Source organism: Eschscholzia californica, unplaced genomic scaffold (genome assembly GCF_041429995.1).
Source record: "Eschscholzia californica isolate CP2 unplaced genomic scaffold, dmEscCali1.0.p SCAF_5, whole genome shotgun sequence".
NCBI classification, from domain to species: domain Eukaryota; kingdom Viridiplantae; phylum Streptophyta; class Magnoliopsida; order Ranunculales; family Papaveraceae; genus Eschscholzia; species Eschscholzia californica.
In genome coordinates, this window is record NW_028238472.1 from 39,024,602 (window position 1) to 39,044,129 (window position 19,528).

At 37.0% G+C, this 19,528-nt stretch overlaps 1 pseudogene across 2 annotated transcripts; it reads left to right on the top strand.

Moving 5' to 3' along the window:
• Positions 1-6,161: 6,161 nt before the first annotated feature.
• LOC147539091 (zinc finger CCCH domain-containing protein 20 pseudogene) lies at positions 6,162-12,482 on the top strand (annotated as a pseudogene). Of its 2 annotated transcripts, none has more exons than XR_015225974.1 (2): positions 6,162-7,634; positions 12,381-12,482. The product of XR_015225974.1 is annotated as a zinc finger CCCH domain-containing protein 20 pseudogene, transcript variant X2 (transcript). The 2 variants fall into 2 exon arrangements; XR_015225973.1 differs by having other exon boundaries at positions 12,391-12,482.
• Positions 12,483-19,528: the final 7,046 nt, after the last annotated feature.

The window sequence follows — 19,528 nt, forward strand, 5'->3', positions numbered from 1 at the left end:
AAGATAAAGATCATCCAATTTTTGTTTGTCTCCAATGCAGAACTCTAAAGTTGTTTTTGCTTACTTATGGGGCATGATAATTTTCATAAAGAAAGTATTTAGTATTTTGAAGCTCTCTGAAGACTACATTTGTATTGGTTTAAATTTTGAAAATTATGAGTTTGATAATCAGAGATGTCTCAAGTAGAGACTCTATTTCTAAAGTATCCTCTTGAGACATCCTCATTTAACTACCACCACATCGTTTTAGAGATCTAAGCTGAGTTTTGAAACAAAACAAGTTTTTTAAGTAAAAAACATTAAAAGTCCTACTTTAGTTTTTTAAGATTAAGTGGTGCATTGGCCGTTGGAGATGCTCTATTAGTATCATCTAGGAAAGAAAATCTCAATTGAGAATTGACACATAAGACGACGAGGTTATAACCCGTAGCCAGTGGGCACAGACAATTCCATAATCTCAAACCGCTTGAGATAAGTTTAGAAGGTATAAACTTAACCGTTGAAGATAAGTTTGGAAGATGTCATCTAAACCCTTGGAGATAAGTTTAAGACTTGTAAACCCAACTTTTGGAGGTAAGAGCATCTCCGATGCAAAACTCAAAAAGATCTTTATTATCTTATTTGTTAAGTTTCAATTAAGATTCTCACTCCTAAGTGACAAAAATAGAAAATTTTATAAATAAATAATTAGTTATTTAGAAAATATAGAAGACTCGATTTCTATTGGATGAAAGTCAATTATTGATGAGTTGGACAATCAGAGATATCTCAACAAGACACTCTAGAGTGTCATCTTGAGATATTTCTATTCCACCCTCGACACTTCATCTTAGAGATCTAGATAAATTGTTGCATTGGAGAGAGTTTTTAAGAAATATCTCTGAAAATCGTATGTGACATTCAAAATTTTTAAAACTGGGTGTTGTAGTGGTCAAAAATCGTGTTGGGCCCACTTCGTCTAAAGGTCGCCTAGACCGAGCCTACTTCGAACAATTATCATTTGGGCCCGACCCACTTGCCTACTAGTTGGACACTCTCCAACGTGGAATTCGGCCAACTAAAGGTCCAAATGGCTCTAAGCCCTTGTGAACGTCCATCTAGACGAACAATAACCCATTAAAAGTTATAATGCTCCAAGCACCCCTTGGTCGCCCTCAACCGAGCCTGCCGGATACCGAGTCAACCTCAACTCCGGAGACCTCGCCACGTACTCATCTGACGAAGTCGCTCTAAAACCCCACGTCGCCTTATGTACCGTTAGGCGATCTCAGACTACGAAGAGCCTAAAGTCGAGGCGGCGTAATCGTACGATCGAGTTACTCCAGGTGACAGATCGACGGCCGAGAACGAGTCTCCCTTAGGGTTTGGGGGTCACCCTCGACCCCAATTATCTCGGATCTAACAGACTCCACGAGTCCATCAGTCGCCTATAAATAGAAGGAGACTCAGACTCCAAAGGCATCGAATACCAGCTAGAAAACGACTGAACACTCTTCTCTCTCTCATCTTTAGTATCGTCAGTGCTCTAGACGACGATAATCGACCTTCGAATTCCAGAAGACTTGAAGGATAATCTTCTAGGGGATCACTCTAGACGGCGATATTACATCTTCAAGCTCCATCACTCTCGAAGTCCTTCTCAAGTCCCTGTTACATCCCACTTCTTCCTTATCCAGAATCTCCGATCGAGACGACCTCTCGACCTGCTCCAGGAGATCAATCCGACCAACTATCCCGTAGAGTCGAAGCTCCGGCCACTCTACGAGTCTAGCCACCCTCCGACGATACAACACGGTGACACCCTCGGCATTCAATCATTTAAATACTTATTTTTATAGTTTGCTGACTTGACCGTCGGAGTGCCCTTGGCAAGACACCATCCCAGTGTCCCCAAGACTTCACGGTTTTACTTGTTTTTGTCTGTCTACAGGTCCAACCGGAACTTCGTCCATCTCGAGGTCTAAAGCCCAAGTTGTCGGTGGCCCATCAATCGACGATCTACTAATTGTGTGATTTTCTACCGTCCACAGGTGTTTGCATTGGAGATGTTCTAAGTTTGTGAGTATAATCATAGCCAAAGCCGACAACGAGAAAGATATATTATAAAAAGACATCCTCTTTTGCTATAGAAATAAAAAAAAACGTTGCATTGCAGATGTTCTGAAAGATGTCTTTTAACAGTGAATCTCTATACTATAGAAAGAAAATCGTGTATATGAAAACAGGTCAGTCGGTTATGTGAGGTGTAAGTATGGTCGTTCATTTTCTGTGGGAAATTTACTTTTGATTAGATCGAACGACTGATATAAAATCCTCTTCATGTAATTTGACTTAATACAGAAGGGTATTAGTGTAAACAATTAATTGTTTTTGAATATTTGGTTACAATCTCCATAATACAACCATACCTCACGAATCTTCTCTCTCTCACGATTGCACAAACTTTCCCCTTACTTTTAGCAATTCGGTTAGACTTCTAACTCAGTTCGAAATTCTCACTCCTATATTTCTCTCCATAAATAGGGTTCCCCCTCTCTCCTCTATAAACATACGGTTATCTCTCTCACTTTTTCTCTCCTCTCCAATTCTTTCTCCTCTATTAATTTTGGAATCTAAATCACAAAGATTACTGATATTATTTAAATGAGGTTAACATTTTAAAAATTAAGTGAAGTTAATTAAATGAGGGTAATTTATGTTGGATTGTTGTTAATTTGCAAGGAAGAATTTGAGAATGTTAAAGATAAATTCTTTATTTTAGATTGTACAACAAAATTATTTTTCTTCTCCTCGAAGCAGTGGCGAATTCAGGATTAATGTTCAGGGGAGGCTAAATTAAAAGAAAATAATTTTTCCTTGGAGTTGATTAGTAACTTGAAATCTGCTAAAAGAACTTTGCCGAAAATAATTTTTGTCTAGCATATTTAAATTTGTCGTACAATTATTTTTGTCTAACATATTTAATTTCTCACAAGTATATTTGGAGGCCTATATAATGCACCTACTTTTTTTTTTGAAGCCAAGGGAAACATTTCCAGTGATATCATGCACCTACTAAAAGAGCTTTGCCTAAAAAAAATCTACCAAAAATAAAGAAAACTTACAAAGGGAAGAAAAGATTGAGGTTAGGGGCAGTTGTCGAATTTTGGAAATAAAACATTGAGAAATAAAAAGCAGCCAAGGGGATCGAACCCATGGGGAATTTTGCTGAGTAACAATGTATGCGGCTCATGTCAATTGGGCTTTAACTATCTTTCTTTTTTTTTTTTTTTTGTTGAACTGCTTTAACTATCTTGTAAGTTTTAGTAACATAATTGTTAGAGGGGCTTTGTGTGTTTTGTAGGGGTGGGGGGAGCTATAGCCTACCCTCGCCCCCACATAGCTACCCCTCTGCCTCGAAGATGATAGCCAAGAGGGATATAAACAAAATAATGAGAGGTTTTGGATGGGAGTGCCCGTGGTAGCAAAATAAACAATTTGGACTCGTGACAGCCAAACCCAAAAAGGCAAGCACTATCAGTTTTCATATGAAACAAACATGACAAATGTGTAAACAATACACAGGAACCTCCAGGAGAGACGACAAACGTTTCAGTCAATAATCATGATACTGGCGTGTCACAAGAAAAGGACGAGGGTACGTGTATCAACCGTACGGGGATAGGGTGGCCTATACCATGTGAATAGGTTATACGTGGATACCTTCTAATTAGGGTAACATCCTTTGCACGTCATGGTGTTCCTTCATTAAAGCCAGGATGCTACTTTTCGGGACAAAACTATTCAAAGTAGGAATGAGAAAAACTGTCAAAATATAGGCCCTACATCATAAAAAGACTCTTAAATGCAATATAATCTTTATAATTAGATACTCTATGTCCGAATTTTTTTTGGCCGTGGCTTTGGGGAATAAAGAAAAATCTCTGAGGAATAAATACCTAAGGAACATATTCATTTTTAGTCCAAAAATTAGTTCTTTTGATTTCTGCCCCTAAATCTTCATCTCCTTCTCTCATCCTCTCTCTCCAGCTCGCCGTCTCTATCTTTTTTTTCTTCTCTCTCTCTCATTTTTTCTCTCTCATTGTTCCTATCTCTTGGTTTGAAGATTAGGAATTTCAAGATTAGGGATTTCTAAAGATTAGAGATTTGAAGACAAGGGATTTCTAAAGATTAGAGATAAAAAACAATGAATAACTCAAATCTAGGGTTTGAAGATCAGGAATTTTTCTCTCACATGTCTTATAGGTTAAATTTAAATGCTTTTAACGTAAATCAGGATTTAAATATGAAGAATCATGTTTCCGTATCTATTTAACCTAATAGTAGTGTTGCATAGATGATAGTGTTCTAAACAATCATATAAGAAAATAATAAGTGTGTTACTATCTATCTTTTCAAACTCAGTATGTTGTTGCTATCTTAACGGTGCCATGTCGAATTTGATAAAATTACAACCATGTAACCCTCATGTTAAACCCAGCCTAAAGAAAATGTAGTAACAAAATCCTTAATCTTCCTTCAAACTCTAGATTTGATCATTGTTTCTTATCCCTAATTTTCAATTCCAACCTTAGTCTTCAATCCCGAATCTTCAAATCCCTAATCTTCAAACCTAGACAGAGAAAAGGTGAGAGAGATAGAGAGAGGACAGATAGGAGAGAGAGGATGAAAGAAGGAGATGAAGATTTAGGGGCAAAAATCAAAAGAACTAACTTTCGGATTAAAAATGAATATGTTCATTAAGTTTTTATTCCCCGGAGATTTTTCTTTATTCCCCAAAGCCGCGGCCTTTTTTTTAATCAAACTTCATTTAAATGTCAAAAGTCTAACGAGAATTACAACATAAAGTTGAAAAACAAAGACACAACTAATACAGACAAACAAGTCAAGTTATGTCCACTTGGGATGTCTCTAGGACTGCCTGGTCCAACTAGTGGGATGCGATTCTGGTGCAGCCACCAAGCGCCATCTATGGGTGGAGTTGTATTCTTATAACTTTTTTTTTCAGATTATTTTAGTTTAATATTTAGTTTGATCAAAAATACAAATTTAATCCTAAAAAATTTATAAAAAAAATAAATAAATAAATTTCGTGTCAAGTTCATATATGAAGAAAGATGAAACTTTTTGTAGTTATATCCTTCTACTTAAACTAAATAAATTACACGTCAATTTTGTTTTGTATTTTAATTGGTATTTTCTATTTAAATTTTAGATATAAAATAATAACATAATATTCTAATTTAAGTAGAAACTAACAACTTATTTGAAATAAATAGTTCTTGTTCTAAATTCGAAAAAAAAACTTTAATTTTGTCAAAATCCAACAAAATTGGGATGAACAAACAAAGTTCACGTCCATCACCATTTGGTGTAGTGGTAGGACATCCCTCTTAAGTCTATGAGGTCTTGGGACCGAATCTCGGTGCAAGCAGTTTATCACCAAAATTTATTCCATGTAATTTAAACAAATAAAAATAAATGTTTGTCAGGCTTTAAGCCTCCTCAATTATTGATTTAATTTAGGCGATTATCGTGCTTATCACATCTTAATGATATATCGATGCCTCGTAACGACTAACGTACATCGTTGTCCATTTCTCAAAAAGGAAAAAAAACTCTCCTCATTGCATCATCTTACCTCCATCAAAATCCCCCTACGCCCAGACATATACCAAAATCTACAGAAATTAATTTTATTTTTACATAGCTTAAGACCTTTCATTCTTACATTAACTTTAACTTTATTTATACTCACTGCTTAGTAATCTGAGCGCCAAAAGCAATTACGTTGGGTGCCTTTAGCCCCTCACTCTGAGCTTTTCTTTTTTTTTTTGAAAATACTCTGAGCTATTCAGTGCTTCGTCCCTAAGTTGCATGTCTGCCAACCCATGCTTATCCTCCACGTATAGAAACCCTAACGTAATCCGTTCAGCTTCTCCCGCCAAAAATCTCTCTTCTCAATTTTTCTCATCAAATCCAGTATCTCATTCCGATATTATCGCGAGATTTTCACTTCACCGCCTTCAAAGTAACCGGAAACAATAGTGGGGTCACCTTTCCACTAACTATAGTTAGAATTAACTTAACCACGGTTACTTTCTAACCACTCTCTTCATCGTGTTTATAAACAACCGAAATCTCACTCAAATCTTTCATGTCTGAATAACCTAATTCTAGAGAGAGAAAATCATGATGGTAGCAGAAGGAAATCAACAACGTCAAAATCATCAGAATGTTCCTCCATGGTCGTTTTTTGATGATTCAACGACTGATATGGGTTACGACCTAACAGTTGGAAATGGCGGTTCCGGCGGTAGTTCTGTTTTTTCCGGCGGTGGGCAATATTCTCCAGTATTATCAGGTGAAGCTTTAACAGCGTTAAAACGTTATCTTCCTTCAAACGATATTGAATCAGATTCCGATATATCGGATTCTTGTGATGAGTTTCGTATGTACGAGTTTAAAATACGCCGGTGTGTTGGAGGTCGTTCTCATGACTGGACTGACTGTCCGTACGCTCATCCCGGCGAGAAAGCTCGCCGGAGAGATCCTCGGATTTTTCACTACTCCGGTACTCCGTGTCCTGATTTTCGTAAAGGGAACTGTAAAAGAGGAGATACGTGTGAGTACGCACACGGCGTATTTGAGTGTTGGTTGCACCCATCTCGCTATCGTACGCAGCCTTGTAAAGATGGAATTAATTGTCGTCGTCGTATTTGCTTCTTTGCTCATACATCTGATCAACTCCGAGTTTTACCTAAACGAAGCCCTAAATCGGTTACTGAGTCACCTCCGAGTTACGATGGATCACCACTTCGACAAGCTTTTGATACGTGTTTAAGTAACGGAGTTTCTATGCTTCATTCTCCTACTTCTACTCTGATTTCACCACCGATATCTCCTCCCGATTCGCCTCTTATGGCTCATAATAGTCCGATTTTGACTCGTTCCATTGGTTCGAACTCAGTCAATGAAGTTATATTGTCTCTGCGAAATTTGCAGCTAAACAAGATTAAATCTGGTCCATCTTCATGGGGTGTTCCAATTAGTTCTGGGTTTTTTTCGCCAAGGGGATCTTCTACTCTTCGACCCGATTTCAGTAGCTTACCTTCGACTCCAACTCGGACTCCTTCGACTCGCTCTGGAATCGGGTACTTGGACTTTTGGGATCGGTGTGATCCTCCGGAGGAAGAACCAGCTATGGAGGTTGTTGAATCGGGGAGAAATCTTAGGTCAAAGATTTATGAAAAACTGAGCAAGGAAAACTCGCTTGACCGAGTTGAATCAGTAACACCGGTTCCTGACGTTGAGTGGATTTTTGAGCTAGTCAAGTAAAGAATAAAGAAGGGTAGTGAAAGGAAATGAAGATAGAACTGAATCGGTTTTACGATTTTAATTGTAGTAGTACTGATTTTTGACTAAAAATACTAAGGAATGATCTTTTGTGGGTTTATCCTGAAACCCTAATTTTTCTTGATTGGTTATAGACTAACAACATAAGATATTAGAGAAGATGGGTTTGACATTTGAGGTGGTAGTGCCGTAGTGGTGATGAAATATGTGAATAGTTGATGTTTCTAATTTGGGTTTTTTATTTTGTAAAAGTTTATGGAAACTTGTATATAGAGGCAGTTTATGGAATTCTCTCCTATAGTCCTATATGTTAACAATTTGAATGATCTTCTAATCAATTAGTGCGAATGTATTATTTATTTCATGAAGTCGGTTCAATTTCTTCACATAGAGTACTACCATGGGATGATCTATAGTTTTGAGGGAAAGCTAAAGTTACTGATAATTTCTTAGTGGGACTATGACATGTTTTCATTTACATAGAGAATCGGTGTAATTAAATTTTGAATTTTTTTTATTTTCTAATAAAAAATAAATCATTATATCACTACTTAAGTAGTCCTTTTAAGTAAAAATAAATCATTATATCACTACTTAAGTAGTCCTTTAACTAATTAGAGCATCTTCTTACTTTTAATAAGGTCTATTCCGTTAGCACACAGGTGATCATCATAATTTGCTAATGACGAAATTTTTAGTACATTTTGGGAATGAAATCTAGATGAAATTTCATTTATGACGAAATTTTTAGTACATTTTGAGAATGAAATCTAGATGAAATTTCATTTTGGGAGAACTAAATCTAGATTGAGAATGTATGCTTAAGAACTACATGATAACATTCAAAATGACAAATGAAACAAAAAGTGATATAAAATTTCTTACTACCTTTTCACTGTTTTCAACAAAAAAAAAAGTTTTGGGATAGGAAGAACATTCTTTAGCAAAGAGAGTGCATTAGATAGGGAGAACATTCTTTTTAGAATAGGGAGAGATAAACATTTTTTTTTTTAAATATTCCAAATTTATACTTTGGTTCCTCCCATCAAACTATTTTGGACCAAAAGAGAGAGAAGAGAGCTCTTGTTTGACTAAAAACCTTCGAGAGAGAAGAGAGAATTCTGTTCGATCCAAAACCTTCGATCAAATCAAAGAGAGAAGAGAGATAAACATCCTGAAAAAGAGAAAACCCCTAAACCCTAAATGACTAAAACAACACTCATCTCCATAGAGAGTTTGTAATTCTTGTTATTGCTTGATTTCTCCATAGATTTTTAGGGTTTTAACACTAATTAAAGTAATTTTTGAAGATTTCAAGTATCAATATTGTAATGAAGAATACAAACAAGGATGTAACTCGAAAAACATATAAGTGACATTTACATAAAAGAAATTTTGCTTAGCATAAATAAAAATTCATGAATACCAACTGAAAATTTAAAAAAAAAAACAGCCAAAGCGGTTGAAAAAACAGACTAATTTCAGCCATCTCAGCCGAAATTTGTTACTATTTTCAGCAGGACCGACCGAAATTTGTTATCTTTTTCAATTGACCCAACCGAAATTTGTCATCTTTTTCAGCCGTTACGACCGAAATTTGTTGTCTTTTTAACCCGATCCTACCGAAATTTGTTGTCTTTTTCAGTCGATCCAACCGAAAATTCTTTACGAAAAAAAACGACCTAAAATCCTAAAACGTTTGTTCAACCATAGAGGAAGACAAGAAAATTATATTTCTTTACCTGATACATATTATCTTCATGATAAACGTCTTTGTTTAAGTCGATAACTTCGTTTAAGTTGATGTCCTTGTTTAAGTCGATGGTTTCGTTCAAGTCGATGTCTACGTTTAAGTCAAAGGAATCTTCTTTCTTGATGTAGGTTGCCTCTTTCATTATTGGTGGTTCCTCATCCATGAGATCTTGAGGCATCATTAAAAGCTCGAACAAAGACTATAGTGATGGTAAACTTTGCAAGTTTTTAATACTAATGGTGATGTTGATAGTATTGACGATAGGGGTTTGGTTGTGTATGTGACATAAACTACAAGTGAATAAAATATTAGATTTATTATTAATTTGTATCTAAGTCATCTATTATAACACTATTTATTAAATGTGATCCTTATAACGCCCCCCTTAAATTAATTTAGTAAAGGAAGAGAAAATACATAAATTGACCTTTCTAACGCATTGTCTTTACTAAGTAGTGCTCTTCCTATACCAAAAGCCAAAAAAAAAACCACCTTGCGGCTTACAAAAGAAAGGCAAACGCAGTTCCTGTGAAAAACCGAGGGTATGGTTTTTCCAAGAAACTGGGATTCCATTTCAAAAAGAAAACCGGGATTCCTTGCCCTTGTTTAGGTATCTAGCTCATAGGATTTTTTTGTTGCAAGTAGGTCATAGGTTACTAACATTACATTTGATTTTTTTATTTTTATTTTTTTGAAGTAAAAGTTTGGATGATAGAAATGAGGGATTTTTTTATCCTACTTTTAGACTTTTGTACGCATGAGAACACGGTTTTGGACCCACTTGATTTATTATGTTTTGAGTTCAGTTGAATTGTCTGTTTTCTGGACTAATTCACATCAAATCTAACTACTATAAGGGTCCTTTGATACGTGTGAAAATAGAGTTAAGAAAGTCGTTTTCTTAGAAAAACAGATTTCGGGTGATTGATTAGACAAAAAGAGTGTGAAAATAAATTTCTCATGGAAAAAAATGTAGGAAAAAAAAACTTAAACTTTTTCCCAACCTCTACATGTGAAAAGCCTTTTCCCACGCTCTACTAACGCGCTCTCTCTCCTCTCGTATCTCTCTCTCCCTCTTTTTTTGTTTCAGACTAATTAGCTACGATATGTTCAAACGAATGGTTATGAGATCTCCAAACTAATGGATATGAAGTCGATCTTTAAACTAATGACTCGAAAAAGTTGGATTCGAACTCCCTCTTTAAAGAAGATGACAACCGAATTCCCTCTCTCAAAAGTTCAAATTCGATCTTCAAACTAATTGCAGCCAATGGAAGATGTGGAAATTCGAACCCTAATGAGATCACTGAACAATTCATGTAAAACAATTCATGACAATTGACTCACCTAAATTGATTACGTTGAAGTCAACTTATGACTACGAACTCTCCATTTCGAACCCTAAGTTCAGGAAGGAAGAAATTTTTTCTTGGATAGCGAAGAACAATTCTAATTCCAATAACAATATTACAGAAACTAAAATGAACACTCTAAACCATTGATGTGATCATAACAAGAGCCATTAAAATAGGAAATGAAGAAGGAAGTTTCATGAATCATCCATTTGAAAGTGGTGATGGCGATGGAGATAGATTTGTTATATGGGGTTGTGGAGGAATTGTAATAGATGGTGACGGTGGTCGAGTAGGTATTGGTGGTGGCGGTGGAGGTTGGTTTGGATTTATCATGGCGATTAGTTGATTGTCGTTCTTGCAAAGATCCAGAGGTTCCAAGGTTTTCTTTCTCTCATTCGATTTTGGAAGAGATGAAGCAACACTTCGGAGAAATAAAACCTCTCGGAATCCTCTCTCTCTCTCTCTGTAAAAAAATAACCGTCTCTCACTCTCTTCAACCGTACTCAGATCTATGTCTCTTTCCTCCAGCGGAGGGTCCTCTCTTCGCTGGAACCCTTTTATGTTTCTTTTGTAGTTTGTTCTCCATCAATAAATAGTTTCTAGGATTGTTTTCCTTCTGAGATTGAGTTTCTAGGTATTGTTTTCTGGACTCACTACACATCGATTCTTTCAATTTGTTAAAGGATTCGAAAGATTTAGTAACAGATTGATGGAGTGAGAGAGGAAGAAATGAAGAGAGATTTGGGATATTTGGGGTTCAACAAGAATTGAAATAATAACATTTAGCTGTTTGAAGCTTCTTGAATCTTTGGATCTATCAAGTAACAAGCCTAAACAGAAGGACTCAAAGACTTGTTCGGCAGTGATGGTGGTGGTTGGCCTTGCGATTGACACTCATCGACGACGGTGGTTCTCTCGGTTGGAGCAATTTTAGTATTAATTCTATATTTTTTGTCGACCTTTAGGGTCTTTTCATTCTCGATCTTCAGGATCTTTTGTCGACCTTTAGGGTCTTTTTTTTGAGTATGTGTCTGGTCAATTTCTTTCCCTTCATGAGGCACTTTACATTCGAAAGTTCAATGAACTTATCGTATGTAACTCTCATGTAATTCTCAAAGAAATAAAAATTATCATCCATGTAACTTGTGGTTGAATCATTGGTGAATCAAATATGGTTTCGCTTGGTTAAAAAAAAAAGGCGAAAGGCACTACCAGAAGTTTATATTACATTCTTATATGGGTAAAACTACGTCAGTAGGAGCGCCCTCAGAAATCAACGATTAATGGGCTCACATGGTGACCAAGCCCATGAAAAAATGGCTAATGGGCCCGATCCATTTATCTTCGCGCCCCCCAAAACAACGTTAAAATGCGAAAGATATGCAGCCCTGGATGAAGAGGTCCGTCCTCACCTCCTCAGCATATACCAACTCAGACTCCTTAGACTCGCTCTGGAATCGGGTCTTGGACTTTTGGGATTGATGTGATCCTCTGGAGGAAGAACCAGCTATCGAGGTGGTTGAATCGGGGAGAAATCTTAGGTCAAAGATTTATGAAAATCTGAGCAAGGAAAACTCGCTAGACCGAGTTGAATCAATAATAGCCGTTCCTGACATTTCTAATTTGCGTTTTTTATTGTGTAAAAGTTTATGGAAACTTGTATACAAAGGCAGGGGCAGAACCAAGATCTCATATGAGGTCGGGCAAGCCTAAAGTATATAAAGGAGAGTGAGAGTTGGAACCAAAATGAAAATGAAAAAAAGAGCAAGGAGGCAGACCCAGAGATTCGAACTTGTGTCTTTGGGTTGGAAGCATGCAATCTGTTGTAGATAGTGGTAGCTTAGTTTGTATATGTGGAGATCATGTCGGACAACTGGCCAGCCTGGTCTCCACATAGATCTGCCCCTGAGAGGCAGTATTTATTAGGTTGATGAGTTGGAGAGCTCTCTCTCTCTCCTATAGTCCTATATGCTTAACAATTTGGATGATCTTCTAATCAATTAGTGTGATGTACTACTTATTTCATGAACTCTGTTCAATTTCTTCAATATTGACTGAACTACTGCCGTGGGGATGATCCTAGTTTCCTTTTGAATATTCAGCGTATCTCGAACCGATGATCCATAGTTTTAAACGGGTTTATTCCGTTTTAGCCATGCTCGACCAATAAGTGATCATCATAATTTACTAAGGATGAAGTTTAATCTAGATTGAAAATGTATGCTTAATGCCTACATGATAATATTCATTCCGGAGATGCTACAATTACTTACATAGGAGATGCTTCAATTACATAGGAGATGCCTACATAGGAGATGCTACAATTACTTACAGGATTACATGATGACTCATTGTTTACTAAAACACATTTTTTTCAAAATTTAACTACGATGTGGACTGCTTTTGTATTTAAATGAGAAACTATTTCATCCTATAACTAACAAATTCTAAGTAACTCTATTAGTCTCCTAATTAGAAAGACAAATGAAACAAAAATGAAATCCAGGTTTTCTTGCCCTTGTTTAAGTATCTGGCTCATAGGATTTGGATGATGGAAATTCGAGATTATTTTATCTTACTTTTAGACTTTTGTATATATGAGAACACGGTTTTGGTCCCACTTGATTTATTATGTTTTGGGTCAGGTTGAATTGTCTGTTTTCTCCACCAATTCACATCAAATCTAACTTTTTTTTTTGTTGAACCACATCAAATCTAACTAGTATAAATTCATCTGTTGTACTGATTGTTGGTCAGGGTACTGTGCTAATTTTTTTTGTTGGATTGCAGAGATCATTAAATTAATAAAAGAAAATTGACTACGAGATCCAAAAACATCACCCGGTAATCCGGATGCCTCCTGTCTTAATTAGAAATTTGAAGCAGGTCCAGAATGTCAGAAATAGTACGGGAGATGCAATTTTTTCCTGTTATATCCCTGCACGGTGCACAAGCATGCTTACCTTCACCTTTTTCCTGGTCAAGATGACATATAGTATCAAATTTAGGTCCCATCTTTGAAGAAAACCTTCCAAAATCGATTTGCTCTTTGGTTATTGTTATTAAATAATAAGTGTTGAACGAAAGAATAATAATCAAAGGTGATTTCATTGATAAAATTGAGTACATATTTATAGAGTGCACACAATACAAAGAGGAAACAATAAATTACAATTGTTATATTTTGTATTTCTTTCTATCTTGGGGATATATCTTCTGGATATCTTCCTTGTCTTCAATATACTTCAATACCCCCCCCCCCACCGCAAGTTGGAGCAGGGGAAGGAATCTGAATCAAGCCCAACTTGGAGAGTAACCGATGAAATGGATCAAAACCAAGTGGCTTCGTAAAGATGTCAGCTATCTGATCGGCGGAGCGAATGTGAGTCGTCTTAATAAGACCAAATTCAATTTTCTCACGAACGAAATGGCAATCGATTTCGATATGCTTGGTTCGTTCGTGGAAGACAAGATTGGCGGCAATATGCATAGCCACCATATTGTCACGGAAGACTTGAAAGGGTTCTGGAATCAGGACACAGAGGTCTTTAAACAAATATTGCAGCCACTGCAGTTCCGCAGTGAGTGTAGCGAGAGCCCGATATTTTGCCTCAGCCGAGGATCGAGAAACAGTCGGTTGTTTCTTGGACTTCAAGACAACGGGCTCGGACCAAGCATGGTGGAGTAGCCGGTGGTAGAGCGACGGGTGATAGGGCAACTGGCCCAATTAGAATCGGTAAGTTCGGAAATGGTCAGAGTGATGGACGAAGAAAGAAGGAGGCCATGATTCATGGTGCCTTTCAAATAACGGATAACTCGAGTAGCCGCATATGGAGTGGGGATTCTGCATGAATTGACTAAGGTAATTCACGGAAAAGGAAATGTCAGGACGAGTCACCGTGACATAAAGAAGGCGACCAATAAGACGTCGAAACGAAGTCGGATCGTCTAATGGTGTACCATCAGTCGGTAATAACTTTAAATGTTGTTCCATAAGAAAAAGACTTGGTTTAGCTTCGAGGATGCCCGAGTCGCGAAGAATGTCCAACATATATCTGCGTTGACAAAGAAAAATGCCTTTCAGAAACGAGATACCTCGATTCCAAGAAAGTATTGAAGTCTTCCCAGGGTTTTTAAGAGAAAAACGTTTCTCAAGACGTAGTTGAAGAGATGAAATTTCCGAGGCATTATTGCCGGTGATGATGATGTCATCCACATAAACTAAGACGTTAATGGCAGTCGGACAATCAAAAAAACAAAACAAGGAATGATCAGAAGATGACTGTTTAAAACCTTCAGCCTGTAAGCCGGTAGAAAATTTAGCAAACCACTGTCGAGAAGCTTGTTTTAATTCGTAAAGTGATTTGTGCAAACGACATACTTTGTGGTCACCAGTCCTGGAAAAACCAGAAGGAATAGTCATGTAGACTTCCTCATCCAAGTCGCCTTGGAGAAAAACATTATTCACATCCAACAGATAGAGGGGCAACGGAAAGAAGTGCACGAACAGTGACCAATTTGGTGACTCTGGCGAAAGTATCATGATAATCGATGCCTTCAACTTGAGTAATGGGCCTAAAAGGTTACCCTAAATAGGTCTACACCCGCAAGTGCACGGGTGTCAAGTAGTAAAATCCCGGTAAGACCGGGGTCGATCCTCAGAGACTAGTCAAACCTATTCTAAAACTTGGATGTAACACGGTTTTGGTTTTGAAATTATTTTTGTGGTTTTGGTGATAAAATAATAAAGAACAAAATAATAAAGATGAACTCAAATGGGGGGAGATGACCTAGAGATCAGAATCCACCTCAACATATCATAAATGATTTAACTCTTTTGTAACATGATTCCATAATTTTTATAACTCAATATATCTAGAAAAATAACCTTATCTAAATATCGGAAAATTGAACCTTTTAAACAAAAATATCTAGAATGAACTACACAAACATCGATTCCTATATAATCATATCCCAACTATCGTCTATCAAATTTCAAGCATAAATCATCAAAGAAATCTAATCTTAAGCATGACATATCAAGTCATAAGCATAAACGATGAAGTTACTATAATTATTCGATGGAATCAACTAAAGCCTAGTTAAACAATAACGCACATAAATGAAAATCATGAAGAGAAAAGAAATAAACTAATTACTCATGCTTGAAGATTCATCTGCACTCTAGGTGACAGAATTAGTAACTCATACTCATCAAAGGCATTATAATCATTTTCATAAAATAATAATCATGGATGAGATGAAGAAAATCACCGAATATGAGCTTCTTTGATAATTGATAATCCAATGAAGAAGAAGAAAGAAATTCTTGTTCAAAATAATTAACAAGAAAACACAAGCAAAGCCTCTCACAAACTTTACTTCCCTTTTCTCTCACACTAAAACAATCACTATTTATCTCTCAATCTCTTCCTGTCCAGAATTGCTCTCAATGAAAGAAGAAGAAGATTACAATGAAAAATAAAACAATGACTCAACAAAAAACTCTTCTCTGTCTTAACTCTATCTGTTCCAACCTCTATTCTTCTTATCTCTCTATTTCTCTAAATATTCCTTGAAGCTCAGAGAGGAATAAGAAGATAGAGAGAAGGCCCTCTTCTGTTAATTCCTGTCCCCAAAAGATGAGATAATTTCCTCCTCATATGCTCTCTGTTTTTATAAGAGAACAGAAGAACAGTGGTCCCCCCCAATCAGTATCTTCATAATCTTCCTACCTCTCTGAGAATAGAGAAGATATTAATTGAATCTCCAGGATTATCCTCACTGTGACTCTCTCTAAAAATAGTTAGCAATAGAAATAAAATCTCTTTTTCAAATAATCTCTCTACCTCTTCTGTTTTAGAAGAAAATACAAAATCCTCTCTCTCTAGAAATATCCCAATCCAATCTTCCATCAATCTCTTCTTCAGTGTGATGGATAATCTGGTTCTCTCAATCTTTCCATCTCCAATCGAATTTCCAGAGAAGATAAAACATTTCTTGATTTCTCTCTCTAAAATAAACTCAATCAAATCCTCTCTCAAAATCTCTTTCTATCTTAAGTATCCGAATCAATCTTGATTGCTATAGAAAATCGCATCCCATCTTGATTTCTCTTTTTAATTTTGTTACAGAGATAATAAAAGAGAAAGGATAGAGAAATTCAGAAACTTCATATTGCATCTCTCTCTCTCTCTAGAAAATATATCCGGCTCCTATAACAGTAGCAATCTTCATGATTCCCTGTAATAGAAATCAATCAATCTTCCTTTTATCTCTCTCACAAACTTCCTCTTTGTAGAAATCAGAATCTAGAGAATACTCTCTTTCTCTCTCAACGAAAATATCAATAAGCCAATAATTTCCTCTCTGAATCTCTTGATCTCTCATTCCTTCCTTTGGTGATTCAAAACATACCCAAAATCGAGCTGCTCTTAATATATGAGAGAAAGAGAAAGAATGGAAGGTATCCAAGATCTTCTATGTTTAATTCCAACGTATCTTTCTCTCTCTCTCTCTCTCTCTTAGTTTTTCGAATCTTCTATCCATCTCTGTCAAGATCTCCAATCTATCACTTTCAATCTTTCTCTCTTTCCATTTTAATTCTTCCTTCTCTCTACAAATATCCTTCCTCATTCTTTCCTTTAATTTCTATCTTTCATTTTCAAGAGAAAGAAAATCTTCTCTGGTTTCCCAATTTGATTTGAAGAATCAGTGAAGAGGATAGGAGAAACAAATATATTTCTCTCTTTAAAGATATATATACTTACTTTAAAGATATATATATATATATATATATATATATATATATTTCTCTCTTTAATAGTTTCCAAAAGGGAAATGATAGAGTGCCCAACAATTTTGCCCATTAAAATGCCCAACTTTCCTTATTTAGAAATAAAAGCGGTCCCCACCGTAGTCAAACTTTGAAAAACCCTTGTCTTTTAGTGATTCCACATCAGCTGGGCAATTTAATGGGCCAAAAACTGGGCACTCTAGCATCTCCCTTTCCAAAATATAGGGAAGGGATAAGAGAAAAGAGACTTAACCGTGTGATGTAGTTGCTGGCCACACGTGGTAGCTGGCAAGAGGATATGATATGGTGCTTCACGCTTCATTATAGGAAGTCAGGTCGCAGGTCAGTGATGAGGACATGTGGGCAGGAGAACTTTCGGTCGCTAGATTGTCAGGGGACACCGTACTATAATGTGCTCGGGTGCATGGGCTCTTATGCCACTGGACAACCCTAGGTACTCCTTATTGTGACCGAAGGTAGCCAGAAACTAGTTTGAGCCGTCAGATCCGCCTCCCATGAACGCGCCACGTGTCAGTGAAAGCCTTTAGTCAACCAATCTTGACCCCAACTTTGACTAGCTATATTTCTCTCATCCAAACTCCGATCGGACTCCTGTTTTCGCCGTTGGATTCGTTTTGAACTCTACTTTCATCTGAGTATTAAAGTCAACCAGGATTAGCATAACCAACAAATGACCAAAATGCCCTTAGCATGCCTTTCTCCCGATTTTAATCGTTTTTCACACTGAACTCCGTAAAAGACACCTGAGAAAGAAAATCAAACAAATCATTAGAGTAACCGCTCGAATTGGACTAACTAACCCGTGTTAAGAGATTCAGGTGGGACATTTTCATGTCTCATCAATAACCCTTAGCAACGAGTCGCGCTTTATGACGTTTAATTATTCCATCAGAGCGGTATTTGATTTTGTACATCCATTTACAACCAATTGGTTTCTTACCCGGGGGTAAGGGAGTTAATGACCAAATACGATTTTGTTTATAGGCTTGAATTTCCTTATCCATTGCAGCACGCCATTCTGGAAAAACTTTGGCGGCGGAATAGGATGTGGGTTCTTCCGTGTTGACAACAGAAGTAAGAAATGCCTGATGGGAAGATGTAAATTTATCAAAACTAACATAGTCAGTTAAGGGATATTTGGTGGAAGTCGTAGGCGCAGTAGTACAAGAACAAAGATAGTCCGCCAGATGGGCATGACGTCTCGTTGTACGGACTAGTCGAGAAGTGGGTAAAAGTTCTTTGGGAGAAGCAACTGAAACCGGGGCGGTGTCAGAGTTCGAAAGTGAAGGGTCCTTCGGAGGAGAATCATCTTGCAGAGGAGAAATACCCTGCGAGGGAATAACAGTGTCAGAAGGAAGCTCGTGAGATTCCTTCGATGGAGAAGCAGCGGAAGATGAAGTGTCTAGCACAATAGGTGGGAGGGTCGTCGTATCAATAGAAGAGTGGGAATGTTCATCGACCAAAGACGGGAGAGTAGACAAGTCCAGATGAGGCGAGTGAGTATCGTCGATTGGACTGAAGTAATAGGCGTCCGATGTAAGCGGAGGTAACGAGGTAGGTTCAGAGAATGTCGATTGACGTTAAGTGAAAGGAAACTTGTCCTAAAAACCGCACATTCCGGAATCATAGAGACTGTGCGTCTCTAAGTCGTAAATGGTGTATCCTTTCTTCCCAGGCGGATAACCAAAAAATATTCCAGGTTTAGTTCGATGATCAAACTTTTTTAGGATGTTTGTATTGGTTGCGAAACATAAACAACCGAAAACTCGGAAAGCTAAGTAGTTCGATGATCGTATAACATTTCATAAGGAGATTTGTATGAAAGTATTGGGGTCGGCATTCTATTGATTAAATCGGTTGCCGTTTTTAAACATTCCCCCCAAAAATTTTAAAGGGAGATATGCTAAAAAACGCAAGGCGCGAGCAACATCGAGGAAATGACGATGTTTGCTTTCGACTACATCATTTTGTTCGGGTCTGGAGACGCAACTTCGTTGATGAAGAATTCCATGAGAATGGAACTAAGTTTGGAGATCATTGGATAAGAACTCGGCTCCATTATCAGAACGGAAAGTCTCAATTGGGTTTTTGAAAAAGTATTTTCAGGACTCGAGGATATAAATTTAATCTTCTTATGATATTGTTTAGAAACAAACTGAAAAAACAAGTTTAAATGTGTCTTAGTCTCGGACTTGATTTGCATAAGGAATGCCCAAGTAAATCTGGAGAAGTCATCAACAGCTGTGA